At 40.5% G+C, this 15,181-nt stretch overlaps 1 long non-coding RNA gene across 1 annotated transcript in view; it reads left to right on the top strand.

Moving 5' to 3' along the window:
• LOC146405362 (uncharacterized) overlaps positions 1–13,550 on the top strand; it is a 166,772-nt gene extending 153,222 nt beyond the window's left edge. Inside the window, exon 3 of the long non-coding RNA XR_014837249.1 lies at positions 13,413–13,550. This is a non-coding gene — a long non-coding RNA (uncharacterized LOC146405362). The remainder of the gene's footprint in view (positions 1–13,412) is intronic.
• Positions 13,551–15,181: the final 1,631 nt, after the last annotated feature.

Below are 15,181 nucleotides of genomic sequence, written 5' to 3'. Positions count from 1 at the left end.
GCATGTCTAATAAATCTATGGAAATAGTTATTATCACCAGCCAGCTGCTCACATGGAAGAACAAAGGAGAGAGAGCTACATTTGGGGTAACCTCTTCCGATTTGAATGAACAAAGAAGGCAAGATCCCATGTGGGCCCATGTGAGAGAAAGCCTGCATGGGGTCATCTCAAGTGTTACCCAAGAGACCTGATGGAAAGGGATGGAAAGACCTTAACAGAAACAAGCAAGGAACACCATCAAGTGTCAAGAGCCTGTGAAAGTAAACGACGAGCTGGAAGGGAGCTCTTCATCAAGAGGGCTGCAGATGAAGCCCTCCAGCGATGAGGGTGGGGTGGAAGTTCCTGGAGAACCCAACCGTAGGTGCTCTCACTCAACAAGACCACTCACATCAGAACTCTCTTGCTTCTCTTCCTTGTGGATCACTGTGCTCCAGCCCTAAAGGCATACAGAGCAGGAGGGGGGAGAAAAAGAAAAACACCGGGTGGGAAAAGAAAAAGTGGCCACCCGTACCCCATTTTCTCACCGAAGCCTGCCCCTCTGCAGCAGACCCAAGGTGAGAAAAGGAGAAAAATCACAACTGTAAATTTAGATTGGAAAATTCATTGCTATATAAGATCAGACTCCTCAATTTGTAAATTGAGAATATGTTTTGAGACTTTAAGTGGCTGGTGAGGTTTTTTTTATTACCTAAGAATAATTCAAGGGATAGCCCAAGGTTTTCTCCAGGGGCCGCAGAGGAATTGGTCTCACCAAATAAGTTAAAGAAGACTAGGAAATAAAAATTAAGTGGGCTTCTAAGGGATACAAAGGGTCAGAAAGAAATTCTGAGGGAAGAAAGGTATGTGCACCAGCTTCGGTGTGGAGATGGTTTCATGAGTGTGTATCTGTGGAGAGTTGTGATTGTACCCTTCAAATATGTGAAATTTATTTTATGCCAATTATATTCCCCAAGAAAGTTGTTACTAAAAAGATGAATTTGCTTTCTGAATTTACATGAGTTTAGCTTGTTCGTTGTAACACATGTAGAATTCCTTCCACTCCACCTTCCTTCGGCCTTAATCATCCTGTCCTGGCGACACATTTCACCTCCACAGGAAGTGGGCTCATGCATTACTTCATTCAAGTCCAGATAATACTGACTATCCAAATTGTATATTTTTATATAATACATTTGAATTATTTATTGATTTATTTTTGAGGTATTATTTAATGTATTTCAGAGCAACATTGATGGATAAAATATTTAGACGGTAGGAGTTCGCACTGTGGTGCAGTGAGATTGGTGGCACCTCTGCAGTGCCAGGACTCAGGCTCAATCCCTGGTCCAGCACAGTGGGTTGAAGGATCTGGTGTTGCTGCAGCTACAATATAGGATCTGATTCCTGACCCAGAACTTCATATGCCATGGGGTGGCAAAAAACCAAAACCAAACCAAACAAACAAACAAAAAATTAGATGGTAAAGATATGGATGTCTTCATTTTCCTTCATAAGTCTTTGTACTATAACTTGAATTTTTCTTAATTTAACTTAGCCTTGATTTTAATTCAGAATATCCGTAAACACATGTGAACTCATGAAAACAAATCCTTCTGGGCTTTAATTTCTGTGAATATTATAGACCTAACATTAGCCATGTGGAAACTCAAAGAGTCAACAAAATTATAAACTGTTAAGAAGAGCAGAAGAATAAAAATGATTTACTCCCCTTCTTTCTAAATCTACCAACCAGGGATATGGCATTATTTTCTTAAATGTTATTTCCACTGCTAGCAGTTTTACAATGCTTCTATTATACCCCCATTTTTCTCATGAATAATATTTTATCACTCCCTAAGGAACTTTGTCTATATTCTCTGATAGAGAGTCTGAAAAGGTTAGAAATCTTTTGAATTCAAACTGCTTAATTGGAGTGTCAGAAGAAAGTATCAGAAGTCACTCCCACTGACCCCCAGTCTATATTCCAAAATGTGAATTATCATTGGACTGGAATAGAATTAGAGGACATTAGGAAAGCTACTACACTATTTTGAAGGATCTAATATATAAAATTTCTGTGAACATTTCTTCCCTGAGATTGTCTTGCAACCAGATACTCATTGTAGTTTACATCCTTGATGTCCACATAAGCTTTAGTCAAAACAATTTGCTAAGTTTTAAAAAGATAGTATCTTCTTTACATCACTCTGAGACCCAAAGGAGAAGTAATGAAATGGGAGTGAGGAAGGACCATGGTCAAACTCTGCCTACAAGGGACAAAGTACACTTGTGTAGTCACCACATTTCTGGATTGGGATTCATCCACCCACTGGTACTTATTAAGTCCCTGTTATGTCATCGTACTTTCTTAGGTACAGTAGGAATGGCTAGAGATTCCTGTACCTCAGTTGTGGAGCAAAGATACTGCTTTGGGTCTGATTTCCCCCAAATTGAATCTTGTATACTGAGGACAGGAACAGGGAACTGATACAGGGAAGGGAAAAACGACAATGTCAGTGACCAAGCCGATCACTGCTATAGACCTCAGCCAATCAGCACAATTCTCTATCCTTCTCTTTGTGGTTGTTCAAAGGTGGGCTTTATGTCAGTACGATACAGAAGCTAGATTGTTTGCTAGTTGGGAAAGGGTTTCTCTGGACATGGACCAAAAGAGAATATAGACCCAGATAGATATCTCATGCCCATGAAGCCAAGCCTAAGATGAAGCTGACCTGTGAAATGTGTTAACAAGAAATGGAAGGAAAGGAGTTCTTCTTGATATCTTTGAACCTTTGAACTAAAGCAGCCTCAGGATTTTCCCTTTAAACAAGCTAAGGTGCCCACCTATTGCTGAAGCCAGTTTGAGGTGGTTCTACTGCTACTTGGCACATAAAGAATTTTAATGGATATATTGTTAGGGTATGCAAAGCATTAGTGTAAGACCTGACATATAATAAGTGAATCACAAATGATGCCTAGGATTACACAGAAGGAAGGGATGGAAAGTGAAATTAAATCTTATATAAATCCCTCAAAATTGTGAGTTGCATACATGGAAATAGGAGGAGGATATAAAAACTTGAAGAGGATAGTATATGATAAAAATCACCAGCACCTGCCCATCTCAGCCAGCCAAGCTTGAGAGAATGAAGCCCTTCAGCATGCCCCAATGTCAATGAGAATGCCCAATGGCAGAACATTAAACACTCTTCACCCCAGCAGGTATGATAAATCTTTCTACTCAGGACATGGAGGAAGTTTCTGCTTTCCTAATATCCACTGCAAAGGCTTCTTTCATGGGTGTACTTCCCATTTCCTGCTTAGCCTCTGGTTCACTGCTACGTCTGCATCTTGAGCTGAAATCCACAAACTTGGCCTGGACACTAACAACTAAATCATCCCATCCCCATGTACCAGCCAGGTTCATCTTTCACATGCATGCACATCATTTCCCCAGGAGAGCCCACTGTGACAGGGCAGCTGAGGTTGAGGACAACTAAGAAGTAGCTCTCCCCCATGATTGTGGGGTAGTATATGCTCTCCATGAGGACTCAGACAATTCACAGTTCCCTGAATTGTTGCTCATCGAGACAAACAGTTCAGAAACAAAGCATCCACCACACTAACTCTCCCTGGAACTACCATCGATGGCCAGTAATAGAACGACTTGAAGTTAGGGGCACAGCTCACCTGGCCTGCTCCAGGAGTCAGGGGCATTCACCACCATAATTATTCCCCAGTCTCCCAGGGCATCCCCACCCAACCCCCAAGGCCAGAGAGAGTCCCTCCCTTCTTTATATCTAAGACCTGCTCTATTTCCCATTCGAGTTCCGATTCATAGATGAATTGGTCTCATGATCTTCTCCACTCCTTCTAATGACAATAGGAGAAGCAAAATAATCTGAGATGGTTATATTACCCTCCATGGTTCAACAGGTACAATCTCATACCATGGTTACTTCATTACATAATTATATATAAATGAGTCTGCCCCTCTCTCTGGAGAGGAGGTTTTTGGAGGCAGGAATCATACTATATTTCTAATTCATGCCTGTATTCCTAGGTCTTGTTTGTGTATCTCGTATGTAACAGAAAGTTAATCTACATTTGTTAAATACATAGAAAGCTAGATAGGTGAATGGAGACATGGATGGATAAATGTGTGGATAGATGGATGGATGGATGGGTGACAGATGGATGATAAATCAATAAATTTGAAATTGTCCCTAAAGCCAAAACAATGCCTCAAGGGCCAAGCCTTTTGACTTAGAAAAGAGTAACAAACATCAATATTTTCTATTAGAGCTTAAAAGACTTTCTCAGAGAAAATCATCTATTGACCCTCCCCCCAAAATTGCAAGTTATGGATTCTAATCTGATTTTGTAGTTGAAACCAGAGTTGAGAGTCAAATAAGTTGCCTAAATTGAATAGCCAGCTTGCTACTATTACATCTTGGGCCTAAAATCAGGTCCTATGCTCCAGGATACAGACTTTTTCCTCTGCTGAATTGCCTCTCATAAGAGAGAATGGGGAACCTCTCATTTCTTGAAGTTAAATTAGACTTTCTATAGAAATAAATGTTTAGTAGGTAGATTAAGAATCTGATGGTAACATGAAAGAGTACAGGATAAAATGAACACAAAGGCAGAGTGAGTTATTGCTGAGGAAATGCACATTTGTATTTAATGTGATTTTACTTTCTTTTCTATTCTTTTTTTGTAAACCACCAACTTGCAACAATTAGATTATAGTTATAGGCAGCTTGGAGAAGGATGTTTTGAATTAACAACCAAATTGTCAGGTTTCTTTGTGGAGCGTTTTATTGTTGGATACATTTGGAGACAATCAGTCCCCTGGGAGGCTCATTTGTCATTCACATCATTCTGCTGAGCAGATGACTTACCCACAAAGCATTCCCCTTGCTTTCCTCCTCCCAGCTCTCAGCACCCCAGCCATGCTTCCTTGGGCCACCAGAACTGTGCACAGTATCAGAAACTGGAAGGGACCTCAGAGAACAGTGAGTGTGAGCCTTGGTTCACGTAGGAATCGCTGTGCAAGGTCATCTATCACAATCAAGTCCTGTGATGGAAGTTCAAATACAAGGTCTTCCCTAGTTCTTCACTACCTCTTGTATCTCAGATAAGCTCCATAACTTTTCTAACTTCTGGTTCTCTCATCATATAAACTTTCAGAAATAAGGTGAGGACTCCATGATCAGATACCTCACACTGTTTGTTGAGTGCTTATAGAAGGCACTCAACAAACAGGAGTGTTCCATTTCCCTTCCCTTGATTGTTGGGACCCTTAAAATGTTGTGGGGATATGTTCCTTTGCATCTTTCCAGCTTTGGCTTCTCTGACCGTGAAGAGTAAGTCTTTCTTGTAGTCACCTTTCAGATATTGACAAATAGCTCTCGTTGCCCCTGTGCCCTCTTTTCTTCCACATGAAACAGCTCTGAGCTTTTCAGCTCTTTCTCATAGCATGGTTTGTCATCCCCTCTTTATCCTGGTCTCTCTGATCTGCATGGATCCTGTTTTCCCAGTCATCCTGATGCAGTGTCATAATTCATATCAGGAGGCTTGCTATGAGGGTGGTAGTTTGTACCTCATACCTCTCCATCTTTTCTTCTCTCACCTCAATCTCAAACTCTTCATGCCTTCACATGCCCCACACTCACCTACTCAGCATAAAGAAGGCCATATTGTTGAATCTGGTCCAGATGCAGAAGATATTGAGAGGAAGGTGGGCCTCCAGATGTTTCCATGAGCAACTTTCCCCTGTATCCTCATAGCAAAAACTCTCCCCACCTGTTTTAAAGGGGAGGGCCCATATCACCTCCCTTGCCCTCTGATGAGGCTATTAAGGATAATTTTCCTTCTCCAAAGGCTTCTGCAGGAACACATGAGAAAAAAAAATCTGTGGATTCTTCTACAATACTTTTGGTTCCTCATAAGCATCAGCGAGAGAGACAATGCCAAGTAGTTGGGGCATCAGTTAATGTGGGTCCCTTACTCATTCCCATGCCAACTATTGATACATTAGTAAAAGCTAAGGCAATGTTCAAAACTGTAAATATGGGCCAAAGGCTTTAACATATATCCAAAGCATCTGGAAATATAAAGAGATTCGTGATAAACTGGGGGCAAAACAGCAACTTTAATCTCTGATTTACTCATTGTTAGAAAATCAAAGACCCCAAATACTTAATGCCCAATGAAATCTCAAGCCAGGACTTAAAATGTGTAGACTTAAAATAAAACTCAGAGTAGAGGTGTATAATTTGACATCAGCTCAAGTCTAAGGGTTCAAAACCAGGCCTGGGAAAGCCAGGGCAAGGGCAATGGGATCTCCAGCTTGTTTCAAAGCTGAGTCACCAAAGGTGAGTAGAGGTAAGTGGGGTTAGAGAAAAGCACTGAGCTGTGTGTACCCTGCCGGAATTCCCAATGCTTTCCTTCTTCCTGGAAACGGGGTTGGAAGGTTGGCATGGGTCTTTGCTCAAGCACTTAGAAGGGAGCAGTTTGGAGACTCCTAGTCACAAATGATGTCCTGAAAACTCAGGGGACTGAAAATCCAAACTTTCTTTAAAACCAGTGGTCAGCAGCAAAATGCTCACTCACTTCGATCATTTGGAAGGTGGATACTACTCTGATTTAAAGACTGATTCTGGAAGTGTTATAATAGTGCATAATGACTTTGAAACAGACTACTCCATCCTTTTGCTTTCTAAATGGAAGAAAGAAGTATCTCTGCTCTTTCCTGCCTTTGGGCATAAGCTGAACCCAGAATGTTAAGAAAGGGTAGACCCATCATATAGAGTAAGTTACTCCAAGGTCATTGGGCCCAAAGAACTCCCACTTCCTGCATATGCCGAGAGGTCATATGGGAGTTGCCTGCCTTAAATAATATTGTAAAAATATTTTTTATTCATATTCATTAGAGTTAAGGCATTATATCATCCTAGAAAAAGCTAACAAATGTCTTATTAAGGAACTAGTTTTTTTTGAGCCATTTGCTTTGAAATTTTTTTTATTATTGCTTTATATTTTATTTTCATACTTACTATCATTCATTTAAGTATAGCTGATTTACAGTGTTGTTTCAGTTTCTTCTTTACAGTGTAGTGATCTATTCATACATTCTTTTTCTCATATTATCTTCCATCATGGTCTATCCAAAGAGATTAGATGTAGTTCCCTGTGCTGTAAAGTAGGACCTCATTGCTTATCTATTCTAAATGTAATAATTTGCCTCTGCTAATCCCAAAGTCCCTGTCCATCCCACGTCCTCCCTCCTCCCTCTTGGCAACCACAAATCTGTTCTCTATGTCTGAGAGTCTGTTGCTATTTTGTAGTTAGGTTCCTTTGCACCATATTTTAGATTCCACATATAAATGATTTCATATGGTAATTGTCTTTCTCTTTCTGACTTACTTCACTTAATATAAGAATCTCTATTTGCACCCATGTTGCTGTAAATGACATTATTTTGTTATTTTTTAATGTCTGGATGGTGTTCCATTGTATATATGCACCACATCTTAATCCACTCATCTGTCAATGGACATTTAGGTTGTTTCCGTGTCTTGGCTATTGTGGATAACACTGCAATGAACATAGAAGTGCATGTATCTTTTTGAATTATAGTTTTGTCTGGATATATGCCAGGAGTGGGATTGCTGGGTCATATGTTAGTTCTATATTTAGTTTTCTGAGGAACCTGTATACTGGTTTCCATAGTGGTAGTACCAATTTACATTTCTACCTACAGTGAAGGAGGGTTCCCTTTTCTCCACATTTGTTATTTGTTGACTTGTTAATGGTGGCCATTCTGACTGGTGTAAGGTGGTACCTCATTGTAGTTTTTATTTGCATTTCTTTAATAATTGGTGAAGTTGAGGCAAGAACACACAGTGAAGGAAAGATAGTCTCCTCAATAAATGGTGCTAGGAAAACTGGACAGCTACGAAAACTGGACAGTTACATGCAAGAGAGTGAAATTAGAACAATCTTTAATACCACACACAAAAATAAACTCAAAATGGATTAAATATCTAAATGTAGGGCCAGATGCTATAAAATTCTTAGACGGAAGCATAGGCAGAATGCTCTTTGACATAAATCACAGAAACATCTTATTTGATCCACCTTCTAGAATAATGATAATAAAAAAATAAATAAACCAGTAGGACCTAATTAAACTCAAAAGCTTTCGTACAGCAAAGGAAACCATTAAGAAAACAAAAAGATAACTCATAGAATGGGAGAAAATCTTTGCAAACGATGCAACTGACAGGGGCTTAAACTCCAAAATATACAAACAACTCCTACAACTCAACAACAACAAAAAATGATGAACAATCCTGTTGAAAAGATGGGCAGACTTAAATAGATATTTCTCCAAAGAAGATATATGGACAGCCAAGCAGGCACATGAACATATGCTCACCATCACTAATTATTAGAGATATTCTATATATCTTTTAACAATCACTCCTTACAGAATCCAGTCCTCTAAGGTCTAGCTGATTTCTTCCCTTCATACCAATGAGAACACTTAGATGTAAAATGTCTCAGAGTGACTTTCTCAAGGTCCCAGGCTTTTTAGTTCATAAATCTGACATGACTTCCCCTGGACAGTATCAGTCAATGGTATCCTCCAAAGGCCTGGATCCCAAGGAGAGAAGAGCTAGGAGTAGAGGAAAGAAATTTAGAGGAATTTGAACTACCCAGTTGTAAGGTCTGGGCCAAGTCATTGTGCCTCTCTGAGTCTCAGGTTTCCATTTAAGAAGTAACGATGCCATTCCTTACTTCACAGAGTTGCTGTGATGATCAAATGGGATCATAGGCAAGAATGTTCTGTGCATGGTTAATGTATATGGTCAGTGCTGCATGTAAGTAAGCAGAATCTGATTCTGTCACCAGAAATTAATTTCAACAAAGAAGCTGGGAAGAAGTTACACAGAAGAGGTACAGGACATAGTAAATGAGAGGACCCATTGTCCAGCCTTCAGGGCTCTCAGAGGCCAGCTGCCAGGGCTGTAACCTCTGGAAGGATCTGGTAGAACTGGGAAAGCAGACTAGAAGCTGCCTTGATACTTATTCAGCTCATAGAGACCAAATATCCCACTGCGCATGATGTCCAAGGAGGAACAAATATAGATGCCCTCATCTTCCCTGAATCATTGATTGTGTTTGTCTTGTGAAAAGTCCTATTGCTGTCTTTATGGCAAACTGTAAAGAAGTATTTTTGCTCCTCATTTATCCAAGAATAACACAATCCCCCCCTAAATAGCTATTTTATTATGACCGCAATCAAAGCTGAAAACAATTTCATTTTCTCCTTTGAGGTACTTGGAAATGATTTTTATCTCATAATGAAGTGAGACAGCCCAGGGTTTGCTTCTTAGAGAAAGCAGACAAGGGGTATGAATCCAGGGACCCAGGAGTCAGAGCTGCCTGTGTTGGGGGGGGGGTGCTTCCCCCCAGCCTGTGACCAGATGGCATTTCAGAAACCATTTGCAGTGCTCTTTCTCAGCAGGCTCTCACCATACACGAGGGCAGAGCCATAGATTCACATCACTTGGAAGCAGGGAAATATACCCAGGTGGGAGAAAACCAGTGCTTCGACAGATTCCAGGCCAGGGTAGGGATTGAGAGAGGAAAAATGATCTGTGACAGGGGATAGGTACGTCCCAGTGGTGCCCTCTCAGTAGCAAGGCTCCATCTGGGGCCCCATCCTGGAGAACGGCCTCACCACTGCCCCAAGACAGATGCCTGAGTCCTATGTGATGCCCCCATGTCCCCATATGTCTTCAGGTGTCATGTCTTCCTTGTTTCTCTCTTGTTTTTGTCCCCCCACCCCCGAATTCACCTCCCTCTGTGGGACCATCTTTGCTCAGACACTATTCTAGACACTCACTTATAGACAATCATAGCATCCCCTGAGTGGTCTCTCTGCTTCTACCTTGCCTCCACCCATTCCTCCTCCATGTCACCAGGCCTGTCTTACACTTCGGTCCTCTACTAAAATCCTCCAGGATCTCTCAATTACTTTGAATTAAGTCCCAATTTCTCAGTCTGGTATATAAGACTATCCAATTATTTGGCCTCTGCTTACCTCTTGCTACTTCGAAGAATTATCCTTATGAGATTATTATATAAAAATGAAACTAGGAGTTCCCGTCGTGGCGCAGTGGTTAACGAATCCGACTAGGAACCATGAGGTTGCGGGTTTGGTCCCTGCCCTTGCTCAGTGGGTTAACGATCCGGCGTTGCCGTGAGCTGTGATGTAGGTTGCAGACGCGGCTCAGATCCCGCGTTGCTGTGGCTCTGGTGTAGGCCGGTGGCTACAGCTCAGATTCAACCCCTAGCCTGGGAACCTCCATATGCCGCGGGAGCGGCCCAAGAAATAGCAACAACAACAACAACAACAACAAAAGACAAAAGACAAAAAAAAAAAAAAAAAAAATGAAACTAGACTCTTCTCAGCATATTACACAACATTTTATGATGAGCAGTTTCAACAGAAAATTGAAAGAATTGTAGAGTGAAACCCAAAGACCTTCAACTTAGATTCTACAATGAACATTTTATAATATTTGCTTTATCTCATACTTATCTATCCACTCATCCATGCCTCCATTCCCTGCATAAATTTAACTCATTTTTTTGATGCATTTCAAAGTAAGTTCTAGACCTCAGTGTCTTTACTCCTTAACTTTCCATATACATATAGTATGATCATTAGATTTGTATACCTTACCCCTTTCCTCCAAAATGGTTTCTGAAAGCATGGGTACATTAGGACTAACAGATTTGCAAAAGGCAAGCTAGGCATTAAAAAATAAAGGGAAGAGAAAAAGTTTGTAAAGAATCTCTGACTGAAGAAAATTATGCAAATGAATGCAAAAATACCTCTGAGCTTCCTAGAAACCAAAAATCATATTAGGCATATTGCTTTAATCTTCTTGTAGAAGGCCTAGTAGGGACAAAATTTTTCAAGTCTTGGAGTCTGTGAATTTGTCAGAAGGGTATATTTTTAAAGGGCATTTAGTATCACAGGAAACAAAGCCAATAGAGTTTAATGGTTAAGAACTCAAGACTCTGAAGCCAGAAGTCTTGGATTCAAATTTAGCTTCCACCACTTGCCGTGTGTTAGAGCTTAAGCAAAGGCTTTGAACCATACAGATTCCTCATCTACAAAATAAAGATTTCACAGTACCAACTTCATCTTGTTTATTTAATCAGATCATGCACTTAAATCACTCAATGTAGTGCTGAGCACAGAGTAGGAACTCAATAATTATAGTTGTTATTTTAGCAATAAAAAGAAAGGCTCCAGTAGAAGGTGATATTAAGCATTAAAGCATGGTTTTATAAAAGCTTTTATATGGGTGGACACAAGTGATAATATTCAGGAACAGTGTTTTCTTTCAATCTGGCTTAGTACAATGAAAAACCTAGACACTCTTTGAGGAATGTAGATGTCGTTGATTGCTTACTCATCCACTAATGATACCTGCTTCTTCTTTCTAGAAGAATCTAAATTTTTTTCAGGTAACAGACAAAATTTAGGGCAATATGTTCATCCCCAGAACATGAATAATTCTAATTCTAAATCAATCACGTTAATTTCACTCCCATACAACAGTGATTGATCTAAAACAAATAACTAGATTTAAAGATCAATATGTGAATGTGCAGAGAACAATCTTGTGGTAAAAAGAGAGAGAAAAACCCAAGGGAAAGGCCTATTCCTCACTTTCTGTTTTAGATGTTACATGAGGATGTGATGCATGGTACTGTAGCAGCCACTTTGTGATTATAAGGAGAAAGCTAAGGAATTGCAGAGAAGCTGACCCAAAGTCTTGTGTCCTAACTGCTTGTTATGTGATCTGAATGAATATTTTCAGCCATTTTTAGATAGTCATTCCATAATATTTAGCTGTAAGTATTCTCTTCTTTAATATGATTTTTTTTTCCATTATAGCTTGTTTACAGTGTTCTGTCAATTTTCTGCTGTGCAACATGGTGTTCCAGTTGCACATTTATGTATACATTCTTTTTTTCTCACATTATCAGGCTCCATCATAAGTGACTTGACATAGTTCCCAGTGCTACATAGCAGGATCTCATTGTTAATCTATTCCGAAGGCAATAGTCTGCATCTGTTAACCCCAAGCTCCCAATCCATCGCACTCCCTCATGCTCCCTCTCCCCCTCCCCCTTGGCAACCACAAGTCTATTCTCCAAGTCCATGCTTTTCTTTTCTGTGGAAAAGTTCATTTGTGCTGCCATAAGATATGTGGAAAGGTTCATTTGTGCTGTATATTAGATTCCAGACATAAGTGATATCACATAAGTGGTATTTGTCTTCCTCTTTCTAATTTACTTCATTCAATATGAGAGTCCCTAGTTCCATCCATTCTTAATTAATCATTAAACAAAGAACTCATATTTCCCTTCAGATTATCCCTATGGTTTATTAATATCTATGACTGGTTTGACAAATGCTGGAAAGGGTTTTAAAATGGGTTAGTCTTACATTGTACATAATCACCGAGAGGCGATACCGGCCATGTTTTAGGAACCTCAGGTTTGAGTAGATCATGGAAGTCATTTTCTCCAGCAGTTGCAGAAGCCCTGCTCACTGAGTTCAGCAAATGTTTGGTCAAATAGCCATACCACCAAATGGCCCGTTACCCAGAAATTCCATTTAGAGAGAGAGTAAGCTTATAATTTGTCAAACGCATTGCCTGGAAGCATCTTGAAATAGTGTCTTCAAGAGGCTCTTGTAGTTAAGGATTCTTGGTATCTGTTAGCACAAAGACCAAGCACCTATGGCAGACGGATAAGTCAGGCCACATGGATGAGGGAAATGGCTATTTGCCCTGTGCCATGTTAAAACATTAATTTATTGAAACCAATGTTCAAGGCCATAGAAACCATTGTGTATTTCATCATCACATAGCAGGGTTTGGGTGGGAGGAATGAAATTCTGCTGTCAAAGCTGAGGTGCTACTTAGTGTAAATATAAGTATTCATCAATGGGACCTTTATTCTATGTTTGATAACATATCTTCAAAATCATTATGAAAGTAAGGGGGAAATGCATGATTAAATATAAAACACCCAGAAAAATGACTCTTTAGGAAAGTGTTTAATATGAGCGATCATTATGGGAGGAGTTGTGAGCGCCTCAGCAGAGTTGTAATCTATGTCCTCTGCAGAGTATGAAGAAGGGAAATGGAAGGGAACTAACTTTAGATTGATGTGGTGCACTACATGCTTGCTCTCCGCTAAAATCCACCCCCTCTTCTTCCTGGGCACACAGCAAATGGCACTTCCTAGCTGCCCTTACAGTTGGTCATAACTATTTAACTAAGTTCTAGCCAGTGGGTTATGAATGAAAGTCATATGTTTTCCATTTTCAGGCCACTCCATGCTCTTATCTGCTTCTGCCATTTTGTTCTATATGAGGCCATGCCCTACAAGAGAATGAAGGTTCAGTATGGAAAAAAAGCTGGATCCCTGAATTGCTGCGTGGAGGAGAGCTGACCAACATATACCCTAGACACCTACTTGGAATTATCATGTGAGTGTGAAATAAGATCACATCGTGTTTAAGTTATCATACATTGTTTGGTTCTATTTGTTGCAGCAGTTTAGCCTGCACTAAGGGATACACATTTGTGTATCTATCAAGTGCATGGATGTTTTCCCCCTCTGGAGCCCTATATCTACTATAATACACATATGAATATATACAAGACCAATAGAAGTACATTATTTTAGTCTTTGTTAAGGTAATTTCCTCTAGAAACTCAGCTTTCTTAAAAGAAATAAATAAAGGAATGAATATTTGAAAATCCTGGTAAGAGCAGAGGTGGCCTCCTGGGGTTTGGATTCCGTAGCCCTTTCCTATGAAGCAAGAAGGGGGTCCAGAAGGGGAAGGAGGCAAACTAAATGATGGAAGCCAAGGTACTGAACAATGTGATTCCTTCCTCCTGACCCCCATACTATTCACAAAGTTTGCATGGCTCACCAGTGCTTTTAGGTGAGTACTGCATCCCTAAAATGGTTTCTTTCTGGAGGGCATCCATAAAGAAGTTTGGAGTCCTGCGTTCATTTGGGTATGGAGAAAGGTTCAGATGCTCACTTAATTAGGGCTCTTCCAGAAAAATGCACAAGGGGCTCTCAGAGTGCAGGAGAGGAAATGCTTTCCCTGGCAAAGTCAGAGAAAGCTTCAGGAGGAACTGACTCATGTTGAGAGATGAGTCGAAACCGGCCAGTCTAGAGAAGGGGCAAGGGCATTCCAAGTAGAGAATAACAAATGGATTTCTGCCTTGTCAGGCCATGGCCTTCACGGATCACCCAGATTACTGGGCCTGGGTGCCTGACCCTGCCATCTCACCATGGTAAATGCAGTTAGCATCACCCTTATCATGGCAGCTTGTATCTCTGAGGTTATCTAAGGACAGGGATGGAAAACTCTGATAAGGGGCTTGTGTGCATCCCAGCAATCTTGTCAATTAGCCCCGGGCTGGTCTGTGTGCCTGCTCCTTCCAGCCCTAACACTTGCTGGTGAAGGGGACACTTCCTTTTATCGCTGCCAATTGTGCTGTCAAGTTTGGTTTACAACACAATAAGCTTACAGACACTTAGAATTAATGAGTTTCTCATAAGTGTTCGCAAACACATTAAAAATGAGCAGAGAAAATTATCTATGGATCCCATAAGCTGCATTTGCATATACGTTCAGTTTTTAGTAGACTTGAATTGGCTAAAAGCCCTTGTCATTTGTCAGGTAGCGTGTCGGCTTAACGGGCCCCGGAGCTCATTTATGGGTCACCATCTCCCACTAAACTGTCTAAATTGTCTGCCTGAGCTTCCAGAAACCCAACTACACCTGAAGGGGTGGATCCAGAACATGAGCCTTAGCCGAACTTGACATTTGCGTATTTGTACCCCAGTTCTTGGGGAATCCACTGTGGAATTCTGGGGGAAATTCCCTTTGTTTTTCTCTTCTTTTTTTCCTCCAAAATTTACATCTGCAAGGTAGATGCAAGTTGTGGACAGTATGGGAAAAAGCACTTAAGGATTTTGGATTTAGTTTGGGTCTCTTGGCTTAATTGCTGTGTAACTTTGCGAAAGTTAAGTTCTCCCAGCATCAGTTTCTTCATCTGTAAATGGAGATAATCAT

This window comes from Sus scrofa, chromosome 2 (assembly GCF_054392235.1).
Source record: "Sus scrofa isolate SSC_HxYL_T2T_F1_AM1 chromosome 2, Sscrofa_HxYL_maternal_Yorkshire_Landrace_v2.0, whole genome shotgun sequence".
NCBI lineage: Eukaryota > Metazoa > Chordata > Mammalia > Artiodactyla > Suidae > Sus > Sus scrofa.
Note: the sequence above shows the minus strand (reverse complement) of the source record. Positions and strands in the feature narration are given on the sequence as shown.